This window comes from Acomys minous (genome assembly GCF_964271855.1).
Source record: "Acomys minous genome assembly, chromosome: 9".
Classification (NCBI taxonomy): domain Eukaryota; kingdom Metazoa; phylum Chordata; class Mammalia; order Rodentia; family Muridae; genus Acomys; species Acomys minous.
Genome location: NC_140490.1, coordinates 7,930,946 through 7,937,023, shown reverse-complemented (window position 1 = coordinate 7,937,023; position 6,078 = coordinate 7,930,946). Strand labels below are relative to the sequence as shown.

Genomic DNA, 6,078 nt, shown 5'->3' with positions numbered 1-6,078 from the left:
GGGATGGGAAGCCCCATTGATGAGGACCAAATTGCCCTTGGGCATGTGTATTACTTTTCTCATTGCTGTGACCGAATGCCTGACCATGATAGGCTTACAGGAAAAATGGTTTATCTGAGCTGGCAGTTTAAGAAGGAGCTAGTCTACCTCAGCAAGGGCAGCATGATGTCATGAGTGGGAGGTGGCAGTCAGAAAGCAGAGAGATGGCTGCTGGTGCTCAGCCTGCTTTGTCCTTCTCAGCTCAGAACTCCAGCCCATGGAGCCCTGCTGCCCACAATCAGGTGCCGCACCAGCCAGCCACCCACAGAAAGCATCCCCTGGCCGCCTCTACTGAAGCCCCACTCACTGCCAGGCAAACACAGCTTTGCCCCCAGGACCCACTCAGCGCTCTCTCTGCATCCCCATAGCTTCCTTTTCCTGTTCAAGGTTCAGAGAGAGGCAAGAAAAGCCAGGCCCTCTGTGAGGGTATCATGAGTGGGCATCCCACATACCTGACTCAAACCTGGAGACTTCTTTCTGTCTGACCTCTGGTCTCTCAACAGGACCCTGCATAGTCTATACAACACTCTTTTTTTTTTTTTTTAATTTAACACAGGATCTTGCTTAGTTGCTCAGGCTGGCCTTGAATATTAAGTAGCTGGGCGTGTCCTATTATGCCTGGTGAGCAAATGTCTTTACTGCTCACATCACCTACAGTCGATTCCTGCTGCTATTAAGAGTGAACTTAGGCTATATATACTTCACCCCACTGTCACGGAGCCCTGTGAAATGGGAGTTGGGGAGCCCCCTGATGCAGCTTGGATATGACTTTTCTCCATCCTTCATATAAAGGCCTGGTTCCCAATAAAACGTCTTGAGAGGCATCCGTTCGTCGACAAGATGGTTGGGGCCTTGAGACGTCATCCTAACAGAGGAGGGGTAAGGGTTTTGGAGGGGCCAGGTGTTATAAATTGAGTCCATTCCTTTGTCGCTTCTCATCTTCTCTATTCATCTATTTCCTCTACACTTTTCCTCCATTCATGGAGCAGCATGGTGCTCTCACCAGTTGCTAAGCATACTGTAAAACCCAAGTAAACCTCCTTTCTATATAAATGTCCTAGCCTGGAGTATCCTGTTATAGCAACAGAAAAGGACTAAGACATTATTCCTAGAGGATTGGGGGGGTGGGAGGGGGTGGACTGTAATCCAGCTTATTGGTAATGATCATCCCTCCCATCTAACTGTCACTACCCATTTTTTTTTAAAGCTAGACGCCTCCTTGTGACACCCTCAGGTGACCTAGGTAGGACCAGTAATTGTTAGCAGAAGTTGGTAGTCACAAAAAGAGAGTGAAATGAAGCAAATTTGGGGCTCTTGAGGACAATATCATTATTGCTTTTAACCATGCAATTAAAGGCCAGCATGCCGGGAGCAGGCTAACTTACATGTACTGCACTAGTACTTTGTATCCAGCATGCAATACCTCAGTGTACACGCATCGATCTCCGTTCTTACAAGAAAGCAAGTTCAGAAAGGGAGCTTGAGTCCAGTTCCATCTGCCTCCAAACCTAGGGTTTTCACCCATCATATAATAAAGGGCCACTTACTAGTGGCCACTGCCTCACCCTCTACACTCACCTCAGAAGCCCTCCAAGCCCCATGGTCACACCTTTGACCGGAGATGGCTGCAGCTGAGAGCCGCCAGGCCACAGAGAATGAGATCCTTCTGGGGGGAGGCTCTCCTGAACCCAGCTCTCGTGGGAAAGGGAAGTAAACTAGGGCAAAAGTCGCCAGTACCAAGGCCGATCGGACTGAGTCACGTTCTGTCCGACGTGGAGCCCTCACTTGAACCTCCTCGTTGGCAAGTCCTAAACTTCTGCTCTTTGGGCTGTCTCTGAGGCAAGGAGGGTGGCTGGCTGGTGTGGAGGTGCTGCGGAGGTGCATCGTCATAACCCTTAACTTGAATACAGACTCACTTGGCCTCCAGTGAGAAGGGTTCTAATTGCAAAGCCCCACAAGCAAGCCCTGAGGAGTGGCTGCACCTGACCCTTGTATTGCCCTGGAGGCAGTGCAGAGTGTAGAGGGGTTAAACCAAGAGAAGGCCAGTCTGCGAAAGGCGGGGCGGAAAAGGAACAGCCAGGAGGAGAGCTTGGCTGGGAGGCAGCCTAGGCTGTGCGCCCAAACTGCTGACTCTGCCCTTTCCCAGGGCTAGGAGGAGGAGGCGAAGCCACGCCCACATGCAGCCCAGTGGGACCAATTAGAGCATTTACAAGCAAACACTGGAGGGGTTTGCCTCCTCAGCTTCGTCTTGCAGGTTGCTATAATCAAGAAGCACCTATGACACTACCCAGATTAATACTCCACTGAGCAAATTAATCCTTGGGATTTCACTCACTACCTGTGACTTATCAATTTTAATTGGTTCTAAACTGCCACCTGAATTGATGTGAAAGTGTAGGGGACGCCAGAACCGGCACAAGCCGCAAACACTCATGGGCATAACTTATAGAAAAGGGTGGCTGGGGTCGGGGGCTATTATAGAAGCCAAGGGGTGAATGAAGAGCACAAACTTCCGGTTCCCATCTCAGTATTCCCATCACCATTGAGGAAGCAGGAAGAAGAGTGTGGAGCCTATCCTCGGGGACCTGTGCCTCCTTCCCCTGCCTCTCCTACCCAGGATTCCGGTTCCCCCATTAACTGGGCAACTCCGCAAGCTGTGACGAACACTTGGTGTGTGTCGGTACTGTGGCAGGAGGTGGGTGGCAGGCGTCTCTGCATTGGATTGCTGCGTTGGAGGAAACAGAAGCCCACTCACAGTATTCCGTGTATAAACAGAGGCAGCAGGGCTGTGACGACACCAGAGTGGAAGCGGAAAGGAAGCCTCGTAGTGACTAAGTTCTCTCTATTTCTGCCGCAGAACACACAGGCTTTGTTCCCCTCTCTCTTCATAGGCGGGTTAATGAAGCTTCTGTAGCCGAGGAAATCAGTGGCCTTAGTTGCTGATACGCTTGTAGCTCAGCTCCACCCAAAGCCTGTCCGGGAAGATGAAGTGAGAAGTGCAGTTCCCCTTGGACGGCCTGCCGTGGTGGCAAAGGTCTGTACTGCGCCACCCAGTGGTGGCACCTACTGCTTGTATCAACACAGCCCTTGAAAGGCGGCTGCCTCCCCAGAACTGACTCCTATTTCTTTCAACACTTTTCTCTTCTGGTCTCTCTGCCTTGCCAGACTTCCTCTGTCATTCCACCCTCACTCGACAGCAAGATTTTTAAAATTTTTATTGAGCTTACTTACTTGTGTGCATGTGTGTAGAGGTAAGAGAACATCTTGCAGGCGTCGACCCTGTCCTTCCATCATGTGGATTTTACTCAGGTCATGAGATTTGGAGGCAAGTTCCTTTACTCACCAGCTCGTTAATTTTTTTTTTTACCGTATTATTTTTGTATATGGGTGTTTCTGTTTGCATGTGTATCTTGCACCTCAGAGGCCAGAAAAAGGCATGGAATTCCCTGGGACAATTCCTGCATCATTCTCTCTGGCTGTAAAATGTCAAGTAAGCCAGCTGACTCTCTCTCTCTAATCCTAGCACTCCAGAGACAGAGGCAGGAGGATCACACACTTGAGAAATCCTAGGCTACGTATCCAGAGCCTGTCTCAAAAATAAAGAAGGCTGTGGAGAGAACTTAATCAGCAACTTGTACGTCATGCAGACACGCGGACCTGACTTTGGTCTCTAGAACCCATGGTAAGAAGATGGGTATGGGGGGTGCAGGAGGGGGGAGCCATACGGGAGGATTCAGTTCATCTGGACACGGCAGCGAGTGTGGGATGGAAAACAACTGGAGCAGGCAGTCTTTGCCTTTTGGAGAGGTGAAAAAAGTAGGGTGTGTTCACAGAGCACAGAGATGCTGTGTGAGAGAGGACAGAAGGAGGAATGGGGGAGAGGAAGCCTGATTACCAAATCCTGGCAGGCTGAGCCTTCACTCTGTGTAAGTAGCATGATTAACCCCTGTCACCTGACTACCCTGTGACCTTCTTCTCTCTGCCAGTTGGCTATGCCACCCTCAGGGGCTCAGATTCACGGTCTAGACCTACAAAGGGCAGACTCGGTGCTGTGAGGCTTAATAGAAGGTTGACATCCAATATTGAGATTAGTCTATGTCGGTGGTTCTCAACCTGTGGGGTCACAACCCCCATGGGGTCACAGCGGATGTCCTGAATATCAGATATTTACATTAGGAGTCATAACAGTAGGGAAAGTGCAATTAGGAAGTAGCAACAAAATAATTTTATGGTTGACATCACCACAACATGAACTGCATTAAAGGATCACAGCATTAGGAAGGTTGAGAACCCCTGTTCTTTGTGGTTGTGTACAAGAGCCCACAGGACCTCCAAGTATAAGCATCCCCAGAGGCCTCAGAAAGCACAATCTTCATTATTTTGCAGGAGTGTGGGTGTGGCTCTCCTGGAAAGCTGATATGCAGAGATAACATCACTCTTGCATCGTGAGCCTAGCCAGTCATTCAACATCTGCATCTCCGCACATGTGTGTTGCTGTGAATAAAAACATAGCTAATGAAGTTTTTTGTTTTTGTTTGTTTGTTTGAGAGAGGGTTTCTATGTGTAGCCTTGGGACCAAAATAATAACAATCAAATATAAAGCACCACATCACGCTGTTACACACATGCACTATTCTCTAGCCATTATTTATAACAAAGTGACTTTTCTGATGGGGAAAGAAACTCTGAGAGAGGGATCCTCTTGTGCCAACCAAACATAGCCCTGGTACACCACATAGAGTCAAATAAACCAGGACAGTGCCAGCATAGAACCTCCTATATCCCAGGAGTCAACAGCATCAGGTTTCAAAGACTGGAGCATCAGTACCCTGAGACCCTGAGAACCACAGTGTGTGTGTGTGTGTGTGTGTGTGTGTGTGTGTGTGTGTGTGTTGCACACCATGGCATGCATGTGGAAAATAGAAAACAGCTTTCTAGGGTTGGATCTCTCCTTCCACCTTTGGGTGAGCTCCAGGAATCAGACTCAGATTGTCAGGCTTGTCCATCAAATGCCTTTACCTGCTGAGCCACGCCCAGGCATAATGGCCTGCATCTCCAGGAACCCCACCAGTGGTTCTGATGGCCCAGTCTGCAGTCAGCCCACCATATACAAACACTCCACACCCAATGATTCAATTAACCTTGTACAGAAAATATTTAAAGGGAAAGAGTAGCTGTGCCGGCCGGGAACAGGCTTCTCCCACTTTGTCATCCCTAAACAACGCACTAGAACCACAATGTCCTCTGTGTCTGCCCTGGGTTGTGCATCTTGGGGGAAGAGTGTGGCTTATCAAAAACACTATACTGTCTTTTGCAAGGAAGTTGAGACTCCTCGGAATTTAGCATACAAGGAAGGGTATGGAACCAGTTCTCCCAGAGCGGAAAGGCTCGGCTATATTGATGGACTATGGCAGTCCCTGCAGGCAGAGGCCCTGCCATCTCTCAGCTTTGTGTACCCAGCTGTAGCCCAGAACCCTGGTACAGTGGGAGCTTACAGGTCTATAGGTATGTACCGAATAAGTGTATAACTATAAGCACAAGTCAATGAAGGAACTTAGCAAGCAGAAGAGAAATTAGGCACTGGATGGATCTAAAGGAAACGCCTAGAGGTTGTCATGATGTCATTCTGACTCCAATGCAATAAGGAAGAGGAGGGAAGGGAAGATCAGTGCAGGTGTGGGGATACCCACTGAGATGTCATCTCCCCCTCCCCCACCCGGGCACAGAGTCCTGAGTGACACCCCTTTACCATGTAACCACTCCAACCTGAATCCCAGATGAAACGCCAGTCCAAACTGCTTCCCCAGATGCGAAAGCAAGAGATCCCTTGGTCCTAAGTGGCCTGTGTAAGACCCCATAAGTTAATTGCTTAATATCGTTTACAGAGGGCCAGTCGATCTTGGGGTGAATGGGGCTAATGCTGTTCTTGGCATCCAGCTGAAAGATTCAAGGCGCCAGAAATACAAAGGAAGGCTTCTTTCAACTTCCAGACTAGACTGTTGAATAAAACTGGAAAGATGAGGAAGGGGCTGCCTGCGT

The 6,078-nt window shown here is 49.1% G+C and overlaps 1 long non-coding RNA gene across 1 annotated transcript; it reads left to right on the top strand.

Annotated features, from left to right (window-relative positions):
- Positions 1-2,324: 2,324 nt before the first annotated feature.
- LOC311604512 lies at positions 2,325-4,414 on the top strand. The gene is made up of 3 exons (XR_014781529.1): positions 2,325-3,073; positions 3,563-3,721; positions 3,873-4,414. It is a non-coding gene; the product is annotated as an uncharacterized lncRNA (long non-coding RNA).
- The last annotated feature ends 1,664 nt before the right edge of the window (positions 4,415-6,078 follow it).